The following is a 15,000-nucleotide window of genomic DNA, read 5'->3' as shown; positions in this document are numbered from 1 at the left end:
AGGTGTGAGGCGAAGGATGCAGAAGTGAGAGCCGAGGGATGTAGCAGAGATAGCAATCGGGGTGTGTGATGCAGAAGAGATAGCAATCGAGGTGTGCGGTGGGAAGGGCCCAGCAGCCAGAATGCATGAAGCGACGGATGAAGCAGTGATGACAACCGGGCTGTGAGGAGAGGAGGGATGCAGCCAAGAAAGCAATCAGGGCTCGAGGCAAGGGATGCATCAAGGATAGCAATCATGTTGTGAGGCGAGATTCCAAAGGCTAAACGTGAGAGGCTGCAGGGTCGACTCAGAGAGGTCTATGCATGTGAGAGGCTGAAAGCAAGGTCGACTCGGAGCGGTCTATGCATCGGGCGCGCTTGGGGCGACTACCAGTGCCAACCCCTTATCCCGCGACGCGTCCGACAAAGAGAACGTTCCAAGGCGGCAGAGGAGGTTACCAGCCGAAGGATGCAGTAGCAATAACAGGTATAGTTCCGCGGCGGCCGAGAAGACTCACCGCATAGGAATCGGGATGCGAGGCGAGGGATGCGGCGGGAAGGCCCCGACGGCTAAACGGAAGAGGCTGCAGGGCCGCCTCGGAATGGTCCAAGCATCGGATGCGATTGGGACGACTACCAGTGCCAACCCCTTATCCCGCGATGCGTCCGATACACAGATAGTTCCAAGGCGGCCGAGGAGCCTCACCGCATATCAATCGGGGTGCGAGGCGAGGGATGGGGCGGGAAGGCCCCAACGGCTAGACGGAAGAGGCTTCAGGGCCACCTCGGAATGGTCCAAGCATCGGACGCGCTTGGGGCGACTGCCAGTGCCAACCCCTTATCCCGCGATGCGTCCGATACACAGATGGTTCCAAGGCGGCCGAGGAGCCTCACCGCATAGCAATCGGGGGTGCGAGGCGAGGGATGGGGCGGGAAGGCCCCAACGGCTAGACGGAAGAGGCTTCAGGGCCGCCTAGGAATGGTCCAAGCATCGGACACGCTTGGGGCGACTACCAGTGACAGCCCCCTATCCCGCGATGCGTCCGATACGAAGATGGTTCCAAGGCGGCCGAGGAGCCTCACCGCATAGCAATCGGGGTGCGAGGTGGGGGATGCGGCGAGATGGCCCCAACGGCTAGACGGAAGAGGCCACAGGGCCGCGTCGGAATAGTCCAAGCATCGGACGCGCTTGGGGCGACTACCAGTGACAACCCCTTATCCCGCGATGCGTCCGATACGAAGATAGTTCCAAGGCGGCCGAGGAGCCTCACCGCATAGCAATCGGGGTGCGAGGTGGGGGATGCGGCGAGATGGCCCCAACGGCTAGACGGAAGAGGCTGCAGGGCCGCCTCGGAATAGTCCAAGCATCGGACGCGCTTGGGGCCACTACCAGTGACAACCCCTTATCCCGCAATGCGTCCGATACGAAGATAGTTCCAAGGCGGCCGAAGAGCCTCACCGCATAGCAATCGGGGTGCGAGGTGGGGGATGCGGCGAGATGGCCCCAACGGCTAGACGGAAGAGGCCACAGGGCCGCCTCGGAATAGTCCAAGCATCGGACGCGCTTGGGGCGACTACCAGTGACAACCCCTTATCCCGCGATGCGTCCGATACGAAGATAGTTCCCAGGCGGCCGAGGAGCCTCACCGCATAGCAATCGGGGTGCGAGGCGAGGGATGCGGCGAGATGGCCCCAAAGGCTAGACGGAAGAGGCTGCAGGGCTGCCTCGGAATAGTCCAAGCATCGGACGCGCTTGGGGCGACTACCACTGCCAACCCCTTATCCCGCGATGCGTCCGATACACAGATAGTTCCGAGGCGGCCGAGGAGGTGGGGGATGCAGCGAGATGGCCCCAACGGCTAGACGGAAGAGGCTGCAGGGCCGCCTCGGAATAGTCCAAGCATCGGACGCGCTTGGGGCGACTACCAGTGACAACCCCTTATCCCGCGATGCGTCCGATACACAGATAGTTCCGAGGCGGCCAAGGAGCCTCACCGCATAGCAATCGTGGTGCGAGGTGGGGGATGCGGCGAGATGGCCCCAACGGCTAGACGGAAGAGGCTGCAGGGCCGCCTCGGAATGGTCCAAGCATCGGATGCGCTTGGGGCGACTACCACTGCCAACCCCTTATCCCGCGATGCGTCCGATACACAGATAGTTCCAAGGCGGCCGAGGAGCCTCACAGCATAGCAATCAGGGTGCGAGGCGAGGGATGCGGCGAGAAAGCCCCAACGGCTAGAGGGAAGAGGCTTCAGGTCCGCCTCGGAATGGTCCAAGCATCGGACGCGCTTGGGGCGACTACCAGTGACAACCCCTTATCCCGCGACGCGTCCGATACACAGATAGTTCCAAGGCGGCCGAGGAGCCTCACCGCATAGCAATCGGGGTGCGAGGCGAGGGATGCGGCGAGAAGGACCCAACGGCTACACGGAAGAGGCTTCGGGGCCGCCTCGGAATGGTCCAAGCATCGGACGCGCTTGGGGCGACTACCAGTGACAACCCCTTATCCCGCGACGCGTCCGATACACAGATAGTTCCAAGGCGGCCGAGGAGCCTCACCGCATAGCAATCGGGGTGCGAGGCGAGGGATGCGGCGAGAAGGACCCAACGGCTACACGGAAGAGGCTTCGGGGCCGCCTCGGAATGGTCCAAGCATCGGACGCGCTTGGGGCGACTACCAGTGACAACCCCTTATCCCGCGACGCGTCCGATACACAGATAGTTCCAAGGCGGCCGAGGAGCCTCACCGCATAGCAATCGGGGTGCGAGGCGAGGGATGCGGCGAGAAGGACCCAACGGCTAGACGGAAGAGGCTTCGGGTCCGCCTCGGAATGGTCCAAGCATCGGACGCGCTTGGGGCGACTACCAGTGACAACCCCTTATCCCGCGACGCGTCCGATACACAGATAGTTCCAAGGCGGCCGAGGAGCCTCACCGCATAGCAATCGGGGTGCGAGGCGAGGGATGCGGCGAGAAGGACCCAACGGCTAGACGGAAGAGGCTTCGGGTCCGCCTCGGAATGGTCCAAGCATCGGACGCGCTTGGGGCGACTACCAGTGACAACCCCTTATCCCGCGACGCGTCCGATACACAGATAGTTCCAAGGCGGCCGAGGAGCCTCACCGCATAGCAATCGGGGTGCGAGGCGAGGGATGCGGCGAGAAGGACCCAACGGCTAGACGGAAGAGGCTTCGGGTCCGCCTCGGAATGGTCCAAGCATCGGACGCGCTTGGGGCGACTACCAGTGACAACCCCTTATCCCGCGACGCGTCCGATACACAGATAGTTCCGAGGCGGCCGAGGAGCCTCACCGCATAGCAATCGGGGTGCGAGGCGAAGGATGCGGCGAGAAGGACCCAACGGCTAGACGGAAGAGGCTTCGGGTCCGCCTCGGAATGGTCTAAGCATCGGACGCGCTTGGGGCGACTACCAGTGACAACCCCTTATCCCGCGACGCGTCCGATACACAGATAGTTCCAAGGCGGCCGAGGAGCCTCACCGCATAGCAATCGGGGTGCGAGGCGAGGGATGCGGCGAGAAGGACCCAACGGCTAGACGGAAGAGGCTTCAGGGCCGCCTCGGAATGGTCCAAGCATCGAACGCGCTTGGGGCGACTACCAGTGACAACCCCTTATCCCGCGACGCGTCCGATACACAGATAGTTCCGAGGCGGCCGAGGAGCCTCACCGCATAGCAATCGGGGTGCGAGGCGAGGGATGCGGCGAGAAGGACCCAACGGCTAGACGGAAGAGGCTTCAGGGCCGCCTCGGAATGGTCCAAGCATCGGACGCGCTTGGGGCGACTACCAGTGACAACCCCTTATCCCGCGACGCGTCCGATACACAGATAGTTCCGAGGCGGCCGAGGAGCCTCACCGCATAGCAATCGGGGTGCGAGGCGAGGGATGCGGCGAGAAGGACCCAACGGCTAGACGGAAGAGGCTTCAGGGCCGCCTCGGAATGGTCCAAGCATCGGACGCGCTTGGGGCGACTACCAATGACAACCCCTTATCCCGCGACGCGTCCGATACACAGATAGTTCCGAGGCGGCCGAGGAGCCTCACCGCATAGCAATCGGGGTGCGAGGCGAGGGATGCGGCGAGAAGGACCCAACGGCTAGACGGAAGAGGCTTCAGGGCCGCCTCGGAATGGTCCAAGCATCGGACGCGCTTGGGGCGACTACCAGTGACAACCCCTTATCCCGCGACGCGTCCGATACACAGATAGTTCCGAGGCGGCCGAGGAGCCTCACCGCATAGCAATCGGGGTGCGAGGCGAGGGATGCGGCGAGAAGGACCCAACGGCTAGACGGAAGAGGCTTCAGGGCCGCCTCGGAATGGTCCAAGCATCGGACGCGCTTGGGGCGACTACCGTTGCCAACCCCTTATCCCGCGATGCGTCTGATACACAGATAGTTCCGAGGCGGCCGAGGAGCCTCACCGCATAGCAATCGGGTTGCGAGGCAGATTATTGGGAAGGGAACCCCCTGGGATGCGGCTCAAGCAGTGCCCAAAGGGACTGGAATGCGGAATCACATCGAGAGACCCAAATGCTATACGAGGGCTCAAATCGAATTATCGATTTGGCCACGACATGGACGCATCGGAACGACTACCTTTGCCGAACCACTCGCAATTGCATCCATACCGAAACCAATAGACATTTCCGTTAGAGCCCTCGCATAGCATTCGGGAATCTCGCATGCCCCTCTAAATCGACCAATGCTGGCGCTCAATGAAAATCCGAGCGCTACCACCGTTCGAGCGCCAGCATTGGTCGAGTTAGAGGGGCACGGGGGAGAATGCTCCAGTCAACACCTCCCCTATATAAGTTATTTGTCCGATTCTCGCACAACCGTAGTCTGCCTCGTCGAATCAAACAACGGTCCCAGATTCCGACTTCCGTTCCGTAGAGACCCAAAAGCTAGATGGAGGCTCGCAAGAAAGAGAGTCGGCGCATAGCAATCGGGTTTCTCGAACGTTTAGGGACCGAGCTCACTTGCGGATAGGGCAAAATCCGCCAAGCAACCCAAAAGCTAGACGGGGGCTCGAATCGAATCGCCTAGGCGGCCACAACAACGACGTGTTGGATCGACTACCAGTGCCAAACCATTCAGCAAGACTAGTCTGTGTCGAGGCCGGATAGAGATTCTCAGAGAGCGCCCGCATAGCATTTAGGAGACCTGCCGCGTCCCTCACACTCGACAAATGGTGGTGCACGTTTATAAATCCGAGCGATCCCAACCCTTTCAAGCACCAACATCGGTCGAGATAGAGGGGCACGGAGGGGGCTGCGTGAGACAACACAGTCCCCTATATAAGTTATTTGTCCGATTCTCACACATCCGAAGAATGGTCATCAAATCGGACAACAGCCCAAACTTCCGACTTCCGTCCCAGAAAGCCCAAGAGCTATCTAAAACGTTCATGGCCGGAACTCGATCGCGGCTATACCAGTCCGCCAAGCAACCCAAAAGCTAGACTGGAGCTCTAGTCGAATCACCTCTGTGGCCATTGCAAGGACGTGTTGGAGCGACTACCATTGCCGAACCATTCCGCAGGTCGAGTCCATACCAAGGCCGCATAGAGATTCACGATGAGCTCCTGCATAGCAATCAGGAGACTTGCCGTGTCCATCACAATCGATAAATCCTGGTGCAAGATTTTTGCATCCGAGCGCTCCAACCAGTCGAGCACCAGCATCAATCGACATAAACGGGCACGGGGGGAGGATGCTCGAGAACACTACCTCCCCTATATAAGTTATTTGTCCGATTCTCAAGCAGCCGAAGTCTGGTCATCGAATCGGGTCAAAGACCACAACTTCCGACTTTACCCACAATGCAAGTCATCGAATCGAACATCGGCCCCCGAGTCGGACTCCATGCGTATGTCAGGTCATCGGACCCAAATTCCGCCTTCCTGCGCATGGCGGGCCATCAATATCAACTCGGTCATCGGACCCAAACTCCGCCTTTTTGCGTATGGCACGCCTTCAAATCGGTCATCGGACCCAAATTCCGCCTTCCTGTGCATGGCGGGCCATCAACATCAACTCGGTCATCGGACCCAAATTCCGCCTTTCTGCGCATGGCACGCCATCAACTCGGTCATCGGACCCAAATTCCGCCTTCCTGCGCATGGCAGGTCATCGGACACAAATTCAGACCTCGCCAATATGCCTACGTATCGAATCGGTCATCGGACCCAACTTCCGACTTCATCCATACTGTAGGGTCTTTGAGGTTGGCGCGGTGCGCTCAACCCAGGGAGTCGACCCATCGAAGCATACACCTCCCCTATATAAGCTATTTGTCCGATTCCCACACCTGTGTAGTTTGCACCTCTGACCAGGACATCGACCCCAACTTCCGAACTCGACTGCAACGACGGCACCAGCGCCTTGGTGCGCACCTTGCGACGCACAGTCCCAACATTCGCCTTCCTGCACATGGCAGGTCATCGGACCCAAATTCCGACCTCGCGAGTATGCCTACATATCGAATCGGTCATCGGACCCAACTTCCGACTTCATCCATACCGTAGGGTCTTTGAGGTTGGCGCGGTGCGCTCAACCCGGGGAGTCGACCCAACGAAGCATACACCTCCCCTATATAAGCTATTTGTCCGATTCCCACACCTGTGTAGTTTGCACCTCCGATCAAGACATCGACCCCAACTTCCGAACTCGCCTCCAACGACCGAACCAGCGCCTTGGTGCGCACCTTGCAACGCACAGTGCCAACATTCGCCTTCCTGCACGTGGCAGGTCATCGGACCCAAATTCCGACCTCGCGAGTATGCCTACATATCGAATCGGTCATCGGACCCAACTTCCGACTTCATCCATACCGTAGGGTCTTTGAGGTTGGCGCGGTGCGCTCAACCCGGGGAGTCGACCCAACGAAGCATACACCTCCCCTATATAAGCTATTTGTCCGATTCCCACACCTGTGTAGCTTGCACCTCCGATCAGGACATCGACCCCAACTTCCGAACTCGACTAAAAAGACCGCACCAGCGCCTTGGTGTGCACCTTGCAACGCACAGTGTCAACATTCGCCTTCCTGCACATGGCAGGTCATCGGACCCAAATTCCGACCTCATGAGCATACCTACTAATCGAATTGGTCATCGGACCCAACTTCCGACTTCATCCATACCGTAGGGTCTTTGAGGTTGGCGCGGTGCGCTCAACCTGGGGAGTCGACCCATCGAAGCATACACCTCCCCTATATAAGCTATTTGTCCGATTCCGACACCTGTGTAGTTTGCACCTCCGCTCAGGACATCGACCCCAACTTCCGAACTCGCCTGCAACGACCGAACCAGCGCCTTGGTGCGCACCAAAAGTGCGCACTTTTGGAGGGCACTTTTGTGCGCTCCAAAGGTGCGCACTTTTGGAGGGCACTTTTCTGCGCTCCAAAGGTGCGCACTTTTGGAGGGCACTTTTTGGAGGGCACTTTTCTGCGCTCCAAAGGTGCGCACTTTTGGAGGGCACTTTTTGGAGGGCACTTTTCTGCGCTCCAAAGGTGCGCACTTTTGGAGGGCACTTTTTGGAGGGCACTTTTCTGCGCTCCAAAGGTGCGCACTTTTGGAGGGCACTTTTTGGAGGGCACTTTTCTGCGCTCCAAAGGTGCGCACTTTTGGAGGGCACTTTTTGGAGGGCACTTTTCTGCGCTCCAAAGGTGCGCACTTTTGGAGGGCACTTTTCTGCGCTCCAAAGGTGCGCACTTTTGGAGGGCACTTTTTGGAGGGCACTTTTCTGCGCTCCAAAGGTGCGCACTTTTGGAGGGCACTTTTTGGAGGGCACTTTTCTGCGCTCCAAAGGTGCGCACTTTTGGAGGGCACTTTTTGGAGGGCACTTTTCTGCGCTCCAAAGGTGCGCACTTTTGGAGGGCACTTTTGTGCACTCCAAAGGTGCGCACTTTTGGAGGGCACTTTTCCTGTGCTCCAAAGGTGCACACCTAGGTGAGCACCTTCGACCACACCTTGTAGCACACCAAACTCTGACTTTCGACTTCATCCGCAATGCAGGGTCTTTGAGGTTGGCGCAATGCGCACAACCAGGGGAGTCGACCCATCAAACCCAACACCTCCCCTATATAAGCTATTTGTCTGATTCTCATACATGCGTAGCCTGCAGGAGCAATTAGGACATCGACCCCAACTTTCGGCTTCTAAACGAAAACAAGGTCTTTGAGGTTGGTGTAATGCGAACAACTAGGGGAGTCAACCCATCAAACCCAACACCTCCCCTATATAAGCTATTTGTCTGATTCTCATACATGTGTAGTCTACAGGAGCAATTAGGACATCGACCCCAACTTTTGACTTCTTAACGAAAACAAGGTCTTTGAGGTTGACGTAATGCGCACAACCAGGGGAGTCGACCCATCAAACCCAACACCTCCCCTATATAAGCTATTTGTCCGATTCTCATACATGTGTAGCCTGCAGGAGCCATTAGGACATTGACCCCAACTTTTGACTTCTTAACGAAAACAAGGTCTTTGAGGTTGGCGTAATGCGCACAACCAAGGGAGTTGACCCATCAAACCCAACACCTCCCCTATATAAGCTATTTGTCTGATTCTCATACATGTGTAGCCTGCAACAACGATTAGGACATCCACCCCAACTTCTGAATTCGTCTGCGTTGACCGCACCAAAGGTGCACGCCTTGGTGCTCACCAAAATCCGACTTCCGACTTCTTCTGCTATGCGGGGTCTTTGAGGTTGGCGCAGTGCGCACAACCAGGGGAGTCAACCCACCGAATGCAACACCTCCCCTATATAAGCTATTTGTCTGATTCTCATACATGCGTAGACTGCAGCAATGATTAGGACATCCACCCCAACTTTTGACTTCTTAAACAAGACAGGGTCTTTGAAGTTGGTGCAGTGCACACAACCAGGGGAGTCGACCCATCAAACGCAACACCTCCCCTATATAAAGCTATTTGTCCGATTCTCATACGTGTAGTCTGCAGCAGCGATTAGGACATCGACCCCAACTTCCGAATTCGTTTGCATTGACCGCACCAAAGGTGCACGCCTTGGTGTGCACCCTGGAGTGCACTTTGGTGCTCACCTCGGTGCACACTTTGGTGTGCACCTCGGTGTGCACCAAAGGTGCGCACCTTGGAGCGCACCAAAGGTGTACACTTTGGAGCGCACCACATAGGGTCTTTGAGAGGTTGGCGCAGTGCGCACACCAAGGTGGGTGTTGAGGTGCGTGCCGAGGTGGGTGGGTGCTAGGGTGCGCTCCATGGTGGGTGCCAGGGTGGGTGCGTGCTAGGGTGGATTCCAAAGAGGGTCATAGGGTGGGTGCCAAGGTGGGTTGGTGATATAGTGGGTTCAAAGGTGGGTACTAGGGTGGGTTCCAAGGTGGGTCACAAGTTGGGTGCCAGGATGCGTGGGTGTTAGGTTGGGTGCCAAGGTGGGCTCCTGCGTGGGTGGGTGCTAGGGTGGGTTTCAAGGTGGACGCGAGGGCGGGTGCCAAGGTGGGTAACAAGTTGGGTGTTAGGATGGGTGAGTGCTAGAGTGGGTGCCAAGGTGGGTGGGTGCTAAGGTGGATGCCAAGGTGGTTCACAGGGTGGGTGGGTTCTAGGGTGAGTTCCAAGGTGGGTCACAGGTTCAGTGCTAGGGTGGGTGTCAAGGCGGGTGTCGAGGTGCCTGGGTGCTAGGGTGTGGATGCCAATGTGGGTCATAGGGTGGGTACTAGGGTGGGCTGCAATGTGGGTGCCAAGGTGGGTAACATGCTCGGTGGGTTCTAAATTGGGTGCCAGGGTGGGTGTGCACCCACCTTGCCCGAGGTGGGTGCCAAGGTGCCAGTGTGGGTGGGTGCTAAGGTGGATGCCAAGGTGGGTGAGAAGGTGGGTGATAGGTTGAGTGGTAGGATGGGTGGGTGCCAAGATGGGTCACAGGGTGGGTGCAAGGGTGGGTAGGTGCTAGGGTTGGTGTCAGGGTGGGTGGGTGCTAGGTTGGGTTCCAAGGTGGGTGCGAGGGTGAGTGTCAAGGTGGGTCACAGGTTAGGTGCTAGGATGGGTGAGTGCTAGGGTGCAAAGGTGCCAGGGTGGGTGCTAGGATGGGTCGATGCTAGGGTGAGTGGCAAGGTGGGTCCACAAGTGTCAAGGTGGGTGCCGAGGTGGGTGCCAAGTCGGCGACTGCTATGGTGGATGCCAAGGTGGGTCACGGGGTGGGTGCCAAGTTGCTAGGTTGGGTTCCAAGGTGGGTGCCAACGTGGGTGCTAGGGTGCGTGGGTTAAAGGGTGTGTCACAACGTGGGTGCCAGGATGGGTGCGCACCCACACTGGCCAAGACGGGTGCGGGTGCAAGGTTGGGTTCCAAGCCCGGTCACAGGCTGGGTGCTAGGATGGGTGGGTGCCAAGGTGGGCACCAGGGTGGGTGCACCCACCCTGGCCAAGGTGGGTCACGGGGTGGGTCCTAGGGTGGGTAACGGGGTGGGTACTAAGGTGCGTGCCAAGGTGGGTCATAGGGTGGGTGCCAAGGTGGGCACCAGGGTGGGTGTGCACCAACCCTAGCCAGGGTAGGTCACGGGGTGGTTGTCGGGGTGGGCGTCAAGGAGCCAAGGTGGGTGGCAAGTAGCCAAGTTGCGTGCCAAGGTGGGTGTCGGGGTGGGTGCCAAGGATCCAAGGTGGGTGCCAAGGAACCAAGGTGGGTGTCTGGGTGGGTGCCGAGGTGGGAGCCAGGGTGGGTCCCAAGGTGAGTGCAAAGGTGGGTGCCAGGGTCAAGGTGAGTGCCAATGTGGGTTCCAAGGTGCCAGGGTCAGGGTGAGTGCCAATGTGGGTTCAAAGGTGCTAAGTTGGGTGCGAGGTTGGGTGCGAGGGTGGGTGGGTGCCAAGGTGTGCTAGGTGGAAGCCCGGGTGGGTCGGCATCCCATGGGTGTCGAGTTGGGTGCCTGATGGGTGCTTCTTGTCAAGTTTTAGTCGTCGGGACTCATTTCGAGCCTTAGAGGTCGTTTCTTGTCCGGTTGCCCTGTCTTCGACCTGGGAACCCAATTTTGGTCCTCGGGTCCCATTTTTTTTTGTCTCGCATCCCACTTTTGGCCTGTGGCCTTTTCGGGGTCGATTCTCGTTTTGGGCATCAGAGCATGTTTCTTCTCCTAAAACCCAATATTTGTTTATTAAGTCTCGGAACACATTTTTGTTCTCGTGGACCCATCATGGGTCTTGGAACGCATTTGTGGTCCTTGGGTCCCATTTTGCATCCCGAAACTTGTGTTTTGGTGCTTGATCCCTATTTTGGGTGCCCACCTTGCACCAAGTGCGCACCCGGGGCAAACCGAGCGCCTTGGTGCACCGGGGCAAGATCGAGCGTGCACCCGAGGCGCCCCGAACATGCACCAAGGTGCACTCGGCCCACATGTGAGCGCAGGTCGTTGCGCCCGAGGTGGTGTGTGGGCACCGCGTTGCAGACGGGACACTGCACGCACACGACGCCCCCTCCAGGTGCACGCACGTAGGCCGGGCCGGGTGCACACCCGACGCCCTAGCAAGGTGCGCGCACCCGGGCAGGGCTCACACTTGGCGAACGGGGCGCACTTCGCGAGGGAGGGTGTGCACCTCGACGGGGGTGGGTGGCCGGGGTGGATTCGCACGTGGGTCGCGGTTTGCTAAGTACACACTGCGACAAGCTCATAACGGGTGCGATCATACCAGCGTTAGTGCACCGGATCCCATCAGAACTCCGCAGTTAAGCGCGCTTGGGCCGGAGTAGTACTGGGATGGGTGACCTCCCGGGAAGTCCCGGTGTTGCACCCTTTTTTAGTTTTTCGCCGGGCGTCGCAATGCTATTTGAATAAACCTTTTGCCCGTTTGCGTTCTCGTCGGGGCCGGGCCGGGCCGGGGTGCGCTGCCCGCACTACCGCGCGCGCGGGGGCGACACCGAGCGCGCACCCGAGGCGCCCCGAGCACACAGGCCACGGTGCAACCCGGGCGTTGTGCGCGCACCCCGGTGCGCCCGAGGTGCTGCGCGCGCACCCAGGTGAAATCGGTGTGCACCTCGGCCAGTGCGCGCTCGGTCGAGTCGCGCACGTTGGCCAAGGTGCACGGTGATGTTTCTTACTCTAAGGTTCCGCACCAGACGCCCGGGACAGGTGAGCGAAGCTGGGCGGGGCCGGGTGCGCGGCCGGGGCAGGTGCACGCAGCTGGAGAGAGCTTTGGAGCACACTTCGGAGTGCACCAATGATGCGCTCCATTCAAAAGTTTCCTGAAAAGGCAAAAAAAGTTGAGATTATAGAATTTCCCACTTGAGAGATTGTAAAAAAAAAAAATTTAAAATGAAGGAAACGCGGGTGCCAAGGTGTGCGCAGCCCAGCCCACCCTGGCGAAGGTGCACGCAAGGTGCGCACCCGAGGCAAACCGGACAATTAACCCAACTTTCGACTTCGCGCGCACCTTGGAGCGCACTTCGGAGCGCTCCTTGGTGCGCACCAATCTTGGGCACCTCGGAGTGCACCATGGCGCCCACCAAGGTGCGCACCCGGGGCAAACCGAGCTCCGACTTCGTGCGCACCTTGGAGCGCACGAAAGGTGCGCACCATGGCGCCCACCAAGGTGCGCAGCCCAGCCAAGGCGTGCGCATCAAGGTGCGCACCCTGGCGAAGGTGCGCACCCGGGGCAAACCGAGCTCCGACTTCGTGCGCACCTTGGAGCGCACAAAAGGTGCGCAACCCAGCCAAGGTGTGCGCACCCCGGTCAAACCGAGCTCCGAATCGTGCGCACCAGAGGTGCACGCCATCGTGCGCACCTTGGAGCACACTTCGGAGCCCTCCTTGGTGCGCGCCGATGTTGCGCACCTCGGAGCGCACCCGGGGAAAACAATGCAATTAACCCGACTTTCGACTTCGTGGGCACCTCGGAGCGCTCTCGGGTTCGCACCTCGGAGCACACCGAGGTGCGCACCTTTGATGCGCTGCCTTCACCAATTTCCAGAAAAGGCAAGAAAACATTGAGAAGGTGTGCGCACCGAGGTGCCCACCCTGGCGAAGGTGCACGCGAGGTGCGCACCCGGGGCAAACCGGGCTCCGACTTCGTGCACGCCGCACCTTGGAGCACACTTCGGAGCGCTCCTTGGTGCGCACCAGGGCGCGCAACCCAGCCGAGGTGCCCACCCCGGCGAAGGTGCACGCGAGGTGCGCACCCGGGGCAAACCGGGCTCCGACTTCGTGCACGCCATGGTGCCCACCGCGGCGAAGGTGCACGCGAGGTGCGCACCCGGGGCAAACCGGGCTCCGACTTCGTGCACGCCGCACCTTGGAGCACACTTCGGAGCGCTCCTTGGTGCGCACCATGGTGCCCACCAGGGCGCGCAACCCCGCCGAAGGTGCACGCGAGGTGCGCACCCGGGGCAAACCGGGCTCCGACTTCGTGCACGCCGCACCTTGGAGCACACTTCGGAGCGCTCCTTGGTGCGCACCATGGTGCCCACCAGGGCGCGCAACCCCGCCGAAGGTGCACGCGAGGTGCGCACCCGGGGCAAACCGGGCTCCGACTTCGTGCACGCCATGGTGCGCACCGCGGCGAAGGTGCGCACCCGGGGCAAACCGGGCTCCGACTTCGTGCACGCCGCACCTTGGAGCACACTTCGGAGCGCTCCTTGGTGCGCACCAGGGCGCGCAACCCAGCCGAGGTGCCCACCCCGGCGAAGGTGCACGCGAGGTGCGTACCCGGGGCAAACCGGGCTCCGACTTCGTGCACGCCGCACCTTGGAGCACACTTCGGAGCGCTCCTTGGTGCGCACCATGGTGCCCACCAGGCCGCGCAACCCAGCCAAGGTGTGCGCACCAAGGTGCACGCGAGGTGCGCACCCGGGGCAAACCGGGGTCCGACTTCGTGCACGCCGCACCTTGGAGCACACATCGGGGCGCTCCCGGGTTCGCACCGGCGTTGCGCACCGTGGTGGGCACCTCGGAGCACACCAAGGTGGGCAGCGAGGTGCGCACCTTTGATGCGATGCCTTCACTAATTTCCATAAAAGGCAAAAAAAAAACGAGATTTTAAAATTTCCGTTTTGAAAGATAGTGAGAAAAAGGGAATGCTGGTGCCATCTTGAGCCCGCCCTGGTGCGCAGCCCAGCCAAGGTGTGCGCACCAAGGTGCCCACCCTGGCGAAGGTGCGCGCCCGGGCAATTAACCCAACTTCCAACTTCGCGCGCGCCAGGGTGGGAGCGCACCCAACAACCGGGCCTGGGAAGAGCCAATGCGAGAAACCCCACCAAACGCTCTGACAAAAAAAGAGGGGGCGCTCCAGTAACCCCGCTTCGGAGCGCACCCTGGGCAAACCCAGCCAAGGTGCCCACCCCGGCCAAGGTGCAGGCGAGGTGCGCACCCGGGGCAAACCGGGCTCCGACAACGTGCACGCCGCACCTTGGAGCACACTTCGTAGCGCTCCCGGGTGCGCACCTCAGAGCACACCAAGGTGGGCAGCGAGGTGCGCACCTTTGATGCGCTGCCTTCACTAATTTCCAGAAAAGGCAAAAAAAAAAGGAGATTTTAAAATTTCCGTTTTGAAAGATAGTGAAAAAAACGGAACGCGCGTGCCATCTTGAGCCCGCCCTGGTGCGCAGCCCAGGTAAGGTGCCCACCCTGGCAAAGGTGCGCACCCGGGCAATTAACCCTACTTCCGACTTCGTGCGCGCCAGGGTGGCAACCGGGCCTCGGAAGAGCCAATGCGAGAAACCCCACCAAACGCTCCGACAAAAAAAGAGGCGGCGCTCCAATAACCCCGCTTCGGAGCGCAGCCGGGGCAAACCCAGCCAAGGTGCCCACCCCGACGAAGGTGCACGCGAGGTGCGCACCCGGGGCAAACCGGGCTCCGACAACGTGCACGCAGCACCTTGGAGCACACTTCGAAGCACTCCCGGGTGCCCACCGGCGTTGCGCACCGTGGTGGGCAGCGAGGTGCGCACCTTTGATGCGCTGCCTTCACTAATTTCCAGAAAAAGGCAAAAAAAAATGAGATTTTAAAATTTCCGTTTTGAAAGATAGTGAAAAAAAAGG

The 15,000-nt window shown here is 59.7% G+C and overlaps 1 non-coding gene across 1 annotated transcript; it reads left to right on the top strand.

The window, feature by feature from the left end:
- Positions 1–11,642: 11,642 nt before the first annotated feature.
- Positions 11,643–11,761, top strand: LOC131865619 (5S ribosomal RNA). Its single transcript, XR_009364338.1, has one exon. It is a non-coding gene; the product is annotated as a 5S ribosomal RNA (ribosomal RNA).
- The last annotated feature ends 3,239 nt before the right edge of the window (positions 11,762–15,000 follow it).

Source organism: Cryptomeria japonica, unplaced genomic scaffold (genome assembly GCF_030272615.1).
Source record: "Cryptomeria japonica unplaced genomic scaffold, Sugi_1.0 HiC_scaffold_115, whole genome shotgun sequence".
NCBI lineage: Eukaryota > Viridiplantae > Streptophyta > Pinopsida > Cupressales > Cupressaceae > Cryptomeria > Cryptomeria japonica.
The sequence above is the reverse complement of the archived record's forward strand: the minus strand, read 5'-3'. Positions and strand labels throughout refer to the sequence as shown.